A 15,733-nucleotide genomic window follows, 5' to 3' on the forward strand; every position below is an offset into this window, starting at 1 on the left:
AAAAGGCAGAGGAACCAGAGATCAAATTACCAATATCTGCTGGATCATGGAAAAAGCAAGAGAGTTCCAGAAAAATATCTATTTCTGCTTTATTGACTATGCCAAAGCCTTTGACTGTGTGGATCACAATAAACTGGAAAATTCTGAAAGAGATGGGAATACCAGACCACTGACCTGCCTCTTGAGAAACCTATATGCAGGTCAGGAAGCAACACTTAGAACTGGACATGGAACAACAGACTGGTTCCAAATAGGAAAAGGAGTACGTCAAGGCTGTATATTATCACCCTGCTTATTTAACTTCTATGCAGAGTACATCATAAGGAATGCTGGGCTGGAAGAAACACAAGCTGGAATCAAGATTGCAGGGAGAAATATCAGTAACCTCAGATATGTAGATGACACCACCCTTATGGCAGAAAGTGAAGAGGAACTAAAAAGCCTTTTGATGAAAGTGAAAGTGGAGAGTGAAAAAGTTGGCTTAAAGCTCAACATTCAGAAAACAAAGATCATGGCAACCGGTCCCATCACTTCATGGGAAATAGATGGGGAAACAGTGGAAACAGTGTCAGACTTTATTTTGGGGGGCTCCAAAATCACTGCAGATGGTGACTGCAGCCATGAAATTAAAAGATGCTTACTCCTTGGAAGGAAAGTTATGACCAACCTAGATAGCATGTTCAAAAGCAGAGACATTACTTTGCCAACAAAGGTCTGTCTAGTCAAGGCTATGGTTTTTCCTGAGGTCATGTATGGATGTGAGAGTTGGACTGTGAAGAAGGCTGAGGGCCAAAGAATTGATGCTTTTGAACTGTGGTTTTGGAGAAGACTCTTGAGAGTCCCTTGGACTGCAAGGAGATCCAACCAGTCCATTCTGAAGGAGATCGGTCCTGGGATTTCTTTGGAGGGAATGATGCTGAAGCTGAAACTCCAGTAGTTTGGGCACCTCATGCGAAGAGTTGACTCATTGGAAAAGACTCTGATGCTGGGAGGGATTGGGGGCAGGAGGAGAAGGGGATGACAGAGGATGAGATGGCTGGATGGCATCACTGACTTGATGGACGTGAGTCTCAGTGAACTCTGGGAGTTGGTGATGGACAGGGAGGCCTGGTGTGCTGTGTTTCATGGGGTCGCAAAGAGTTGGACATGACTGAGCAACTGAACTGAACTGAACTGAAGTAAATAAAAGAGCCACCAAAAACTGGAAGGCAAAGCTGTCTCTGCATTTCTACTCCATGCTGTGGCCACTTTATCAGTTCCTCTTACCATTTTCTCCCTCCACCAACTTCAAATGCACTTTTCTGATTTGTTGCTTCACAGATGGTAAATATTTGTATTTCACTGTGTTGAGGTCAATGTAGCAAAAGTTAATTGAACATTTTCTGTTTGTAAGCATTATATTAATACCTAGAACAGTGGCTAAATCAATAAAGAAAATATGGCATCTGAAGTTGAGAAACTAATATTCTAATAGAGAAAATGGAGAGCCAACTAATTACTTTACAACTGTTTATTAGAACATCGTGGAAATATGCTACTATTTTCACTTGTTAAGGAACAAAAAATGAAAGAAAACAAAACAAAAAAACAGGAGAAGTGAATCTCTTGATTCAATTACCCCACAGCCACTGCTCCATTTCCTTCTCTGTCACTGTAATAAACTCTTCCCATGTATAAGCTGCCTATATTTACTGCCTCTAATTCCTCTCTTACTATTCTATTGCTGTACACTTGATTAACAAGGCTGTGTTAGAGTCAGGTGTACAACAAAGTGACTCAGTTTACATACACATGTATCTCTTCATTTCCAAATTATTTTCCCATTTAGATCATTGCATAATATCGAACAGAGTTCCCTGTGCTCCACAGTAAGTCCTTGTTTGTTATCCATTTTAAAAACAGCATTGTGTACATGTCAATCCCTAACTATTCCTCTGGGGCTTCCTCACTGAATTTCTTCTCTAAGTCTGTGAGTCTGTTTCTGTTTTGTAAATAAATTTATTTGTATTGCTTTTTTTATCTTCCACATATGTGGTAAGATACAATATTTCTCTTTCTCTGACTTACTTCACTCTTAAACTCATTCTAATTAAACCTTCACCACATCCTCTGCAGCAAAGCCTCCATCCTATAGCCACTAATTAGCTAAGATTTGATACATCCAATTGTCATCTCTTATTCCTTTGCTTCCTTAGACTCTCAGCCATTTTTCATGGAGGTGATCTATCCTGCCTCTTGACACACTCTCATCACTTGGTCCTCAGGATGCTATACTTTAGGTTTCTTTATACCTTAGTGGAAGTTTTCTCTTTGCCCTACCTTTTTAATGCCATAGTTTGCAGAGGTCAGCATTAATTCTTCTTTTCTCATTTCTTTGTAAACTCACTGCTTTATTAGTGTCATCCAGTGCTATGGCTTAACTCCACCCCCCATCCCTCATATATGTGTTGATTTCTAAATGAATATCCCAACCAACATTTCTCTCCCTTATATTTCTCTCCCTTATTAACTGCCTATGTACATCTCCTATTAATCATTTAGTAGCCATCTCCAAATGAATTCCTATGGGCACTGCCCATAGTCTTCCCCATCTCAAATGACTACAATTGCAATCTCTCAGCTAATGGGCCAAAATTCTCACAGTCATCATTGTTTCCACCTTTCTCTCATACATCCAGGATCTATTTCTCACTTGAATTAAGATACTGTCATCATGCACCTCTGTTACTGTAATTGTCTCCTAACAGCTATTCTTATTTGCATTTGTTCATTCAATACCCTCATGCTGATGCAGCAACATGAATTATCCTTTTAAATTATTAAATCAGGTCTTTCTTTTCCTCTCTTCTGTGGCTTGGTATTTTACTGTCTTTGCTGTAGATGTTTCCTTTTCCTAAATTTTTTTTCACCAAATATCCACTTGAATGTCTTTTTCATTTATTACAAGTTTTTGGCCAAATCTAACTCTCTCAGTCAGTTCTACCTGAACCACCCTAAATAAAACTGCAATCTCCCTCCTTCCTTACATCCATATCCTGTACTGAAATCACCTTCCCCTACTTTACTTTTAATTTTTTTCAATTGTATTTATCATCTTTAACATATTATAAAGTATACTTATTTATTATCCCAATTATTTATTGTTTCTCTCCTTTGTGAGAATATAAACTCTGTGAGATCAAGGGATTTTGTTGTTTAGTTCAGTGATATACTTCAAGTATTCAGAGTTGTGTCTCAAACATGATGACAATTCAGTAAATACTTGTTAAATGAAAAAGCAAATGTATAAAGATAAATGCTTATTTGCATATACAGTAAGAGCTGGAAGAGCAATAAATGACCTATGCTGGAAAAGGAGTTCAGGAAAACCTCATAGAAGGCACAATTTCATTTGAAATGAAAAACTGCCAGAATTTTCTAGATGGAAAAATTAAAGTATTCTAGGAACAAAGGAATACTTGTATAAAGGCAAAGTGTTATGAAAGGTCTCCTCTTTCTGCCCTCCAAGCTTCTTATCACATCTTCCCTCTCCAGACCCCTCTTATCCCATCCAAGCTAATATTATTTACTCTGCTTTGTTCTTAGGGTTTTCTTCTAAATCCAAGTAGCATGGCCACCTCTTATATCAAAACCTTTTTCATTCCAAGGATTAATGTGAATGTTTCTCCACTAAGATACAAGAGGATTACTTCTAGATAGAACTCTTCTATGGGTGACTCTGATTCAGCAGAATCATTTTACTATCAAGAGATTTCCTTTTTGTTTAGTTTTTTTTTAACTTTGAATTCATGTCTGTCCACTGCCCAATTCTGCCTTTTTTTCTTTCAAATCTTGGATGTAGGCATATCACCTCTAAAAAATTATCCCCACATTTTTATCCAACTCAGATCCTTTCTTTCCTTGATGTTTTACATTTCATCCCTTTAAATTTAAATATAAAACACCATTCCCAGAACTGCTCCTCTCCATATCTGGCCTCCCAATTACACTCACACATATGTTGTGTAGAGACCTTAACTAAACTTTCAGATATTCATGGCTGCAGCCTCAAGACTGAATGTTAGAAGCCAATATCTTGCCCTTTCTTTTGTCAGAAGGTAAAGTTTCTACTTGACTCCAAAGAGTCACAGTATTCTCAAACTATTTTGCTCCATTTCTTAATGATGACCTGCTGTCATTAGCTCCTTGGATACTCTGCCTGGGAAATCAAAGTCACCATGACTAGGTCAAGCATATTTCCCACTGAAAACTACCACCTCTGTACTCATTCAATTCCTCAGTTCACAATTACAGAGATTTTGATCAATTCCCTCATACCCACTCAATATGGCAAAAAATACTGATGTTTTTCCCCTTGAACAGTTGTTTTATTTCATTTTCTTGTATATTTTTAAATGCTGCTATAATTCAGTTTCTGCACCAAGAGATTTTGAGTCAGTGATGAAAAAAGCATTAGGAAATATCACTCCCTCTGCTGCTACTGCTGCTAAGTCGCTTCAGTCGTGTCCAACTCTGTGCGACTCCATAGACAGCAGCCCACCAGGCTCCCCCATCCCTGGGATTCTCCAGGCAAGAACACTGGAGTGGGTTGCCATTGCCTTCTCCAAAGCATGAAAGTGAAAAGTGAAAGTGAAGTCGCTCAGTCATGTCCGACTCTCAGCCACTCCATGGACTGCAGCCTACCAGGCTCCTCTGTCCATGGGATTTTCCAGGCAAGAGTACTGGAGTGGGGTGCCATTGCCTTCTCCGATCACTCCCTCTAGTGACCTCCACAATTTTGAATTTCATTGTATGACTAAGAATATTTTAAGTGTGTCAAAGATTCTATCAACTGATAAAAATGAAAGATCTTTTAATATCTGTAAAAAGAAGGAATGATGAAATAAAGAATAAAAAGAAACAGTCTGAACCAAACTTTATACTGTCTGTATGGTTTTCATTTTTATTCAAAGCAGTGAAAACTCAGACCTTCTCAGCCATGTAGGAACCCATCCTCTTGGCATCCCCCCACAAATGGGCACTAAACTTCTGCTTAGACTGACAGTGCCAGAAGGTCCTTGCACCATATGACAGTTCTTTCCCATTGTTGTTTATGGTTCATAAACATAAAGCCGCTTCCTTCCCTGGAGGACGGAAAGGGCAACCCACACCAATATTCTTGCCTGGAGAATCCCATGGACAAAGGAACCTGGCAGGCTATATATAGTCCCTGGGGTCACAAAGAATCAGACACAACTGAGTAACTAACACTCCTATGGACCTGAAATCTGAGTTTCATCCACTATTCTTAGTTTTTACTCCGTGGGGGAAAAAAACATTGCTCTAGGACAGATTCATAAACTTAAACATAATTTTCATGTCATAGGGATCTCACTGTTTACCAAATCAGTTCCTATCTTCAGCCTTGATTCTTTTGTTGGCTATGTACCCTTACTAGAATATACTTTATCCAAAGTTAACCTGTAGACACCTAAACCATTTTCTGGCTCAAGTTTCCTCACATTTTCCCTTGACCATCCAAGGTAAACACTGGCCTTTCCAGCTTCTAAATTCCCAGTAGCACTTCCTCACTTTTCCTCCAATTATATTCTGTAATGTACTGCAATTACTTTTCATGCATACATCTTATCATCCCAAAGCAACTCTCTGTGAAGTTAAAGAAATCTCATATTATGCCCCATCTTCCAGATACATAGCACAATGCCTGATACATTGCAACCATGGTGGCTAGTGGAAAAATTATGATAATTTAGATGACTTACACAGCTCCTTAAATTACCAATTACTCATCCCCTCCCACTGGTTTCCTGATATTGCTGTCAGGGCTCCTATAAAATCTATCATGTGTATTGTTTTTGTTTTTCAGTCACTAAGCTGTGCCCCACTCTGTGACCCCATGGACTATAGCCCACCAGACTCCTCTGTCTATTGGGTTCTCCCGGCAAGAATATTAGAGTGGGTTGCTACTCTCTTCTCCAGGGGATCTTCCTGATCCAGGAATTAAACGTAGGTCTCCTGCATTGGCAGGCAGACCACTGAGCCATCTGAGAAGCCCATATCACATGTATAAATTACTATTTATCTTACTTCAGTCCTTTGTAATAATATTTTATTCCCCTTATTCCAAAAATAGCTTTTACTACAAATCCCTTGCATTCTATTTTCAAGTCCCTACAGTTGCATTATCCATAACCCCAAATTATTTAAGCATAGGACCAAAGAGCTGGGAGTTAGGAAGGGGGTCAATTTTAGAGATCATATTGTTCTATCTCCCTTTTGCAAAAGAGGAAACTAGAATACAGAAAGGAGAGATGACTTTCTCAAAGTCAGATTAATTACAACACAGCCATATATCCCTCCCTCTTGCACCTTCCTTTCACTCCACCCACCCCCATTCTCTTCACTTTGTCATACAGCAGACACTAACACATTATTGTAAAGCAACTATAATCCAATAAATTATAAAAAATAATCATAACAGCATTAATGGATATACAGAGTTAAGAAAGTACATAAAAATGGGAAAAAATTAAAAGATAAAACATAGCTAATTTACTAATTCTGAGCCCAAAGTCTTTAATATTTGGAAAGGAGAATATCTGTGTGTATGTTTTAATTGCTTTTATGTTCTGAATCATATATCCTCTGAACTCTAATTATTCTCCCCCCTTCCTATTTCATGAAGCTCTAAGTTCTTCCCAGTGCTCAGACTAGAATACATGATGGTAGAAATGCCTGACTGACAACGTTCTTACCCAGAGCTTGATGGTGGGAGGGTTCTTGGCTGTGGCAGCCCAGTCACTGCTGAGTCTAGAACTGGAAAAGAAAAACTCTCAGCTCACTTTTTACTTCTTACTTACATTACAGTCACATACCCCTGGGGCCTGGAAGAGTAGGAGTTCAGCACTTCGATAGAACCTCTGGGAGTAAGTCAAACCATGAAAAGAGTCCCCTCCCATGACCAATATCATTGGTAGAGTTCTTAGAAAGGTAGAAGCCCCTGGGTCTCTGAGAAAACCTTCTGGGGTTGCTAAAATGCTCTCTCAGGAAGGTAAACTGTCAAAGAAGCTCATTACTCAATGATCCTCCATCATCCAGTAGTTCACTACAATTGTAATAACCACCAGTCCAAGTTGAGAAAGAATATCTCTAAGGGCAAACTTTTTTTTTTTTTTTTTCTGTAAAAAACAGTAACTGGTGTGGGAGATCTAGGTTCAGATGGATTCCTGTATCATACAACCTAGGAGAAAGCATATAACTTCTAAATATAACAGGATCTTTCTAAAATGTGACTGGCCTTTTAGGGCCCTGAGAGAATAAGAACACAGCCAGGATGAGAACACAAATGATGTCAAGGCAGCCTCCTACTCTTGCCTATTGCTCATATCTATAACAGTTTTATTTCATCTGCATACAGCAGCTTCCTCTTTGCTGTTATCTTGCTCTATGAAGAACCCTGCCTCAGGATCTTGCATTCCAGTCCCAGCTGTTCTTCCAGGCATTTGTGTGACATTAGCCACCTACCTGAGTATTTGATGTCCCATATTTCATATGAAGAAGATATACTTTCTTCATATGAAGCAATAATGACCAAATGTGATAATGAATGTAAAATGTATTTATCAGTTATAACATATTCCATGAAAGGATTTAATTTTTTCATTTTCCCAGTCCCATTCATGCCTTCAAGTTTGTTCATCCAAACTTTTCCTTCTCTTCTTACTAACCTATTCCTTGAGGACTTTATTCTTTTCAAACTGAGTTATGAAAGTTATTTTTTTGCTTGTGTAGATATATTTTAAACAATAATTTAATTTTTGGGTTAAGTGTTATTTTATCCCTTGATTGTTATGGATAGATTTTTAACATAATTAATGACTATAGATAGCATATTGAAAAACAGAGACATTACTTTGCCAACAAAGGTCCGTCTAGTCAAGGCTATGGTTTTTCCAGTGGTCATGTATGGATGTGAGAGTTGGACTGTGAAGAAAGCTGAGCGCTAAAGAATGATGCTTTTGAACTGTGGTGTTGGAGAAGACTCTTGAGAGTCCCTTGGACTGCAAGGAGATCCAATCAGTCCATTCTAAAGGAGATCAGCCCTGGGTGTTCTTTGGAAGGAATGATGCTAAAGCTGAAACTCCAGTACTTTGGCCACCTTATGCAAAGAGTTGACTCATTGGAAAATACTCTGATACTGGGAGGGATTGGGGGCAAGAGGAAAAGAGGACGACAGAGGATGAGATGCCTGGATGGCATCACCGACTTGATGGACGTGAGTTTGAGTGAATTCCAGGAGTTGGTGATGGACAGGGAGGCCTGGCGTGCTGCAATTCATGGGGTCGCAAAGAGTCGGACACGACTGAGCGACTGAACTGACTGAATGACTATAGATTTATTTAAAAGTTTTGGCTATCCCCACCCCCAACTCACACACATTAAAAGACTTGAACAAACAATAAGAGTTTCTAACACCTCAGTACTTCATCCCAAGAGTGATACTAGCCACCCACCTTAACAAAGTTGCTGCCTGAGACAGTCCGAGGCTGCGAAAAGAATCTACTGTTTGTTCTAGCCAACTAGTAGGCCCTTGATTACCCTTTCTTAGAGCACTTACTGAAAAGGGTTTCCAATTGTGACTCCTTCCTTTATCCTTTTGAGATGTGTATGAATCTCTTCCAACTCAGAAGTGTCTTTCTCAAAGTACCTAAGAGCCATTCCTTTAAAGTGTAGTCATCAGGAAAGGCAAGGCCTCTGTCTCCCAGTCTCTGTAACAGAGTAGATTCCTAACTTAGTTTATTGCCAGCTACTAGAAACAGCTGGCCTTATTGCACTTATACTTATCAACCCTATTTAATTTTTAAATATAAATTTATTTATTTTAATTGGAGGCTAATTACTTTACAATATTGTATTGGTTTTGCCATACATTGACATGAATCTGCCACGGGTGTACACGTGTTCCCCATCCTGAACCCCCCTCCCACCTCCCTCCCCATAACATCCCTCTGGGTCATCCCAGTGCACCAGCCCTGAACATCCTGTATCATGCTTTGAACCTGGATTTTACTTCCCTGACTCTACTGTGCCCATTCTCAATCCTGTCTCTATTCCCTCATTCTTCTTTTAAACAGCTGTCACCTCTGTACAAATTGAAGTTACATTCAGTTCACACTGTACCTCCTACTTTATTGCAATAGGGTGCTACTAATTAAAATTTCTCCTTACTACTATAACTAGTGCCTAGCTTTGTTTATTTTTGATACCCATCACCTTGAAAAAAAGCTCTTATTTGTAGCATTTGGGTTTCCCTGGCAGCTCACCTGGTAAAAAATCTGCCTGTGATGTGGGAGACCTGGGTTTGATCCCTGGGTTGAGAAGATTCCCTGGAGGAGGGAACAGCTACCCACTCCAGTTTTCTTGCCTGGAGAATTCCATGGACTTGACTGAGCAACTTTCTTTCCTTGTAGCATTTATTGATTTGCATAGTGTATATACTCCAACACCATGACTGATTTCAAGCTACGTGCTCACAAAATCCCTGACAATTTAATATTCACCTCTCAGGAATGAACTGAGGATGTTCAATTGTTCAGTCACTCTGTTTTGTCTGACTCTTTTAGATCCTGTGGACTGTAACCCACCAGGATCCTCTGTCCATGGCATTTTCCAGGCAAGAACACTGTAATGGGTTGCCATTTTTTTTACAGGGGCTCTTCCTGATCCAGGGATCAAACCTGCATCCTCTGCATTGGCAGGTGAATTCTTTACCACTGAGCCACCCGGGAAGCCCCCAAGAATGAAAAAGCTACAACTAATTAAGACAATAGAGATGAATCTCATAAATATATGTAGAGTGAAAAAATCAGACACAAAAGATATATACTGTAAGAAACAACTTCTGCAAATACCAAAACAGACAAAATCAATCTACAGTGTTAGATGTCATGTTATTCATTATACTCATGGGAGGGAAAGGGGTATGTTTAATATAAAGGAGCATGGGGAGTGTTGGTGATATTTCCAGTATTCTGTTCTGAATGCTCATTATATAAAAAGTTTCCATCAAGACTTCTCTCGTGGTTCAGGGGCTAAGATTCTGGACTCCCAATGCAGAGGGCCCAGTTTTGATCCCTGTTTGGGGAATTAGATACCACATGTCTCAATTAAAGATTTGGAATGCCACAACTAAAGATTCAATGTGCCAAAATGAAGATCCTATGTGCTGCAATTAAGACCCTGCACAGCCAAAGAAATATTTTTTCAGTAATCATGCACAGATGTGAGAGTTGGACCATAAAGAAGGCTGAGTGCTGAAGAATTAATGCTTTCAACATGTAGTGCTAGAGAAGACTCTTGAGAGTCCCTTGGACTACAAGGAGATCAAACCTTTCAATCCTAAAGGAAATCAACCCTGACTATTCATTGGAAGGACTGATGCTGAAGTTGAAGTTCCAGTACTTTGGCCACATGATGTTAAGAACCAACTCATTGGAAAAGACCCTGATGCTGGGAAAGATAGAGGGCAAGAGGAGATGAGGTGACAGGATGAGATGGTTGGATGGTATCACTGACTCCATGAACATGAGTTTGAGCAAACTTCGGGAGATAGTGGAGGACAGAGAAGCCAGGCATCCTGCAGTTCTAGGGGCCACAAAGAGTTGGACATGACTTAGCGACTGAACAAAAACAACAACACAGCCAAATAAAAATAAATATTTTTCTTAAAAAAGAGTTCAGTCTCTATGAACATCCATTTTGTTGCACATTTATATCTTACACAGCTATCTGTATGTTTAAGTGTCATATTTCAGTAAAGATTTTCACTGGTAGTGTACCATCTAGCTTGTACATTTTGCATTCCTTTGGCTAGTTGCAGGCTCTGCAAAACAAAAGGGTTGTGGGGTCAAGAATTGAAACTGACATATAGTATGTAATTTACTCAGAGTGTAGTCAATTTTTTACCAAATCAAGTAGAGAGTAAAACAAACTAGGAATCAGGCCCAAAGAAAGCTGAGTCTTTTCTTCTGTAATTGCTGAATCCTTTTGCTTTGTGTTTCCCACAGACATTTACATTAAATGCATTGCAACTAGGTATGGAAGATTTGTAAGAAAGAGATGAAAGAGAGTACCTTTCATTAGTAAGTAGGAAGGCGGTGGGCTCCAGTACTGATTGGAATCAGGAAGAAATCACTAAAGATAAAAATATGTCAGTGACAAGAGTGGGTAAGACTCATTGTTGTTATTGTTCAGTCTCTCAGTCATGTCCAACTCTTTTCAACCTCACAAACTGCAGAACACCCGGCCTCCCTGTCCCTCACCATTTCCTGAAGTTTGCACAAGTTCATGTCTGTTGCATCAATGATGCCATCCAGCCATCTCATTCTCTGATTCCCTTTTCTCCTTCTGTCCTCTGTCTTTCCCAGCATCAGGGACTTTTCCAATGAGTCAGCTGTTCACATCAGATGACCAAAATACTGGAGCATCAGCTTCAGCATCAGTTCTTCCAGTGAGTACTCAGGATTAATTTCCCTCAAGATTGACTGATTTGATCTCCTTGCTGTCCAATGTACTCTCAGGCATCTTCTCCAACATTACAGTGTGAAGGCATCAATTATTTGGCACTCTGCCTTCCTTATGGTCCAGCTCTCACAATCATACATGACCACTGGGAAGACCATAGCCTTGACTATACAGACCTTTGTCAGCAGAGTAATGTCTTTGCTTTTCAACACATTGTCTAGGTTTGTTATGGCTTTCCTGCCAAGAAGCAATCATCTTCTGATTTCATGGTTGCAATCACCATTCACAGTGATTTTAGAGTCTAAGAAGAAGAAATCTGTTACTACTTTCACCTTTTCCCCTATTTGCCATGAAGTTATGGGGCTGAACACCATGATCTTCAGTTCAGTTCGGTTGCTCAGTCATATCTGACTCTTGGTGACCACATGGACTGCAGCATGCCAGGCATCCCTGTCCATCACCAACTCCCAGAGTTTACTCAAACTCATGTCCATTAAGTCATTGATGCCATCGAACCATCTCATCCTCTGCCATCCCCTTCTCCTCCCACCTTCAATCTTTCCCATCAGGCTCTTTTCAAATGAGTCAGCTCTTCATATCAGGTGGCCAAAGTATTGAAGTTTCAACTTCAAAGTCAGTCCTTCCAATGAATATTCAGGACTGATCTCCTTTAGGATGGACTGGTTGGACCTCTTTGCAGTCCAAGGGACTCTCAAGAGTCTTCTCCAACACCACAATTCTAAAGCATCAATTCTTCGGCGCTGGGCTGGATGAAGCACAAGCTGGATTCAAGATTGCTGGGGGAAATAGCAATAACCTCAGATATGTAGATGACACCATCCTTATGGAAGAAAGTGAAGATGAAGTAAAGAGCCTCTTGATGAAAGTGAAAGAGGGGAGTGAAAAAAATTGGCTTAAAGCTCAACATTCAGAAAATAAAAATCATGGCATCCGGTCCCATCACTTTATGGTAAATAGATGGAGAAACAGTAGCTGACTTTATTTTGGGGGCTCCAAAATCACTGCAGATGGTGGCTACAGCCATTAAATTAAAAGACTCTTACTTCTTGGAAGAAAAGTTATGACCAACCTAGACAGCATATTAAACAGCAGAGACATTATTTTGCCAACAAACATCCATCTAGTCAAGGCTATGGTTTTTCCAGTAGTCATGTATGGAAGTGAAAGTTGGACTATAAAGAAAAGCTGAGCAAATGTTTGGTTTTAAGCCAGCTTTTTCACTCTCTTCCTTCACCCTCATCAAGAGGCTTTTTAGTTCCTCTTGGCTTTTTGCCATTAGAGTGATATTATCCACATATCTGAGGTTGTTGATGTTTCTCCCACTTATCTTGATTCCAGCTTGTAATTTTCAGCTCAGCATTTCTCATGATGTGCTCAGTGTATAGGTTAAATAAACACGGTGACAGAAGGCAGCCCTGTTGTATCCCTTTCTCAATTCTGAACCAACCATTTGTTCCATACAGGGTTCTAACTGTTACTACTTGACCCACATACAGGTTTCTCAGGAGACAGGTTAGATGGCCTGGTATTCCTGTCTCTTTAAGAGCTTTTCACAGTTTGTTAAAGACTCATTACACTTTCCATTTATTACATTTTTATTAAATACTCACCATATTTAGACACTTGTTAGATTCTGGATATAGATATATATCAAGTAACAAAACTGACATGATTTTAGACCAAATATATTTTATAGTATTGTAAGAAAAAACTGAAAATTTTATCTTATCCAACTATATCTACATATACACAATGTGAATATACATATAAATTTTGATACATACTTTGAAGGAAAACAAACAACTTCAAAAGGAAAATGAGTAGCATAAATAGGACAGCTTTTAGAAGTTCTTTAAAAGATAATGTCATTTGAAAGTAACATTTGAACAGAAACTCATGCAAAGAGGAATGAGTCCATTGAAGTGCTAGAGGGGTTAAGGGGGTTGTGGAGAACAGTATCAATTTCCTGAAACCATACAGATCTTAATTTGTTTGAAGAATTTAGAGTGGTAATTAGACTGTATAAGAGTGAACTGATAGAAGAAAGATGGGAGTCAATGTTGGAGAGAACAGTATGGGAGAATACTGTTGAATCTTGTAAGGTGTGACGAGGCTTTGGATTTTATGTTATCCATAACTGTAATATTTCATGGTTTTATTGAATGGCATATCCAATTTAGCTTTAAAATATGTCACTTTGGGGTTTTTTTTATGCTTTAATGTCCTTTATTGTGGTAAAATTTACAAATTATAAAACATACTATTTTCACAATATTTGACTATACAATTCCTGCAGAAGGAAATGCCAACCCTGAGGCTGGGGAGTGGGAAGATAGAGAATAGTGATCCCTATTAAACTTAGTGTTTAATAGGGACAGTTCAGTTTAAGAATGTGAAAAATTGGGGAGATGGAATATGGCTACAGTTGTACAATAATGTGAATGAACTTAGTGCTACTGAATTGTTTAGGCAATGCCAAAGAATGTTCAAACTACCACACAATTGCGTTTATCTCATAGTCTAGTATAGAAATGCTCAAAATTCTCCAAGTCAGGCTTCAACAATATGTGAATCATGAACTTCCACATGTTAAAGCTGGTTTTAGAAAAGGCAGAGGAACCAGAGATCAAATTGGATGATCATTGTTAGATCATCGAAAAAGCACTTTGGTTTTGTTATGGAAAATATGTTAGAATGGAACAAAAGTAGGATCGAAGAGAGTGGGGAGAATATTATTGTATTAATTCAGTAGAGAGATATTGGAGATTTATACCAAGAGAAACACTAAAGAGAAAAAGGAAGGGAAAACAACAACAAAGAAAAAGATTTGAGGATATATTTTGAAGAAAGATTGGCATATGGTAATAATGAAGGACTAGAAGAAAAATTGAAATAAGCCTTGAAATTTTTTTGCCAAAGCACGGAGAAACAAAAGGATTAAACTTTCAGGATGGGAAAATTGAAAATTTACCTGTGAGCTTTAATAAATATAATAAATATTCAAAGATTGGAAAGTTATAATATTATAAGAACTCTTGCAGAGCCTAGGAAGAAAAGAACTCTGTTTTTAACAAGTTAGGTTATTTAAATACATCCAGGTAGGATTGTTAAGAGGCATTTGTATGTATAATTCTAAAACTCAGAAAAGAGTTCTGGTTTGGACATATAAATTCAAGAATTGTTGACATCAGTAGGGATGGAATTTACATTCTTAGGAATAACTCTGAGCATCTAAGAAGACAGTGTTATATGACAAGGACCACTGATAAAGACCAACTAGAGAGATAAGGAGAAAATTAAGAGACACTGATAACATGGAATCTGAGAGACAAACTTTTCTTAAGAGGAACTGGTTACCTGCATCAGGAACTCAATAAAGAGGAAAGGCAAGATGTACCTAATGGATTTGGCAGTGTGGAGTCAGTAATCATTGTGGCAAAATATTGTTTGAAAGGTCTGAGCCAAAACCAGATTGAAATGGGTTGAAAAGTGAATAGGATGTGAAGAACAAAAGACAGATTGTGCCATTAAATGTGACTGGAAAAGAGCAGAGAAATAGACCTCTAGCTGACTGGAAATATATGACCAAGGAAATGTGTGCTGTGATGTGCTTAGTCCCTCAGTTGTCCAACTGTTTGTGACCCCATGGATTGTGGTCCGCCTGGCACCTCTGTCCATGGGGATTCACCAGGCAAGAATACTGGAGTAGATAGCCCGTTCCCTTCTCCAGAGGATCTTCCCAACCCAGGGATTGAACCCAGGTCTCCCACATTGCAGGAGGATTCTTTACCATCTAAGCCACTGGGAGAGCTCAAGAATACTGGAATGGGTAGCCTATCCCTTCTCCAAGGGATCTTCCCAACCCAGGAATCAAATGAGGGTCTCCTGCATTGCAAGTGGATTCTCTACCAGCTGAGCTACTAGGGAAGCCTGAAGGAAATGTGTATGCTTGTTTTTAAGAATGGAGATACTAAAGTATTCTTAAATTCAGAAAGCACTGTTCAAGTAAATAATAAAAGCATAAAGATGTAAGAAATAAAGAAAACATAAAGAAGTAAAGCCTGAGAATGTAAGAGGAGATGGGATTCATTGCATGTGTGACGATGGGAAGGTTATTACAGGTAGCGACAAAGATACATAGAATTTTATGAGATCAACATTGAAGTGGAGGAAAGACCTTGGTAGAATG

The sequence above is a fragment of the Bos mutus genome, chromosome 3, assembly GCF_027580195.1.
Source record: "Bos mutus isolate GX-2022 chromosome 3, NWIPB_WYAK_1.1, whole genome shotgun sequence".
NCBI classification, from domain to species: Eukaryota; Metazoa; Chordata; class Mammalia; order Artiodactyla; family Bovidae; genus Bos; species Bos mutus.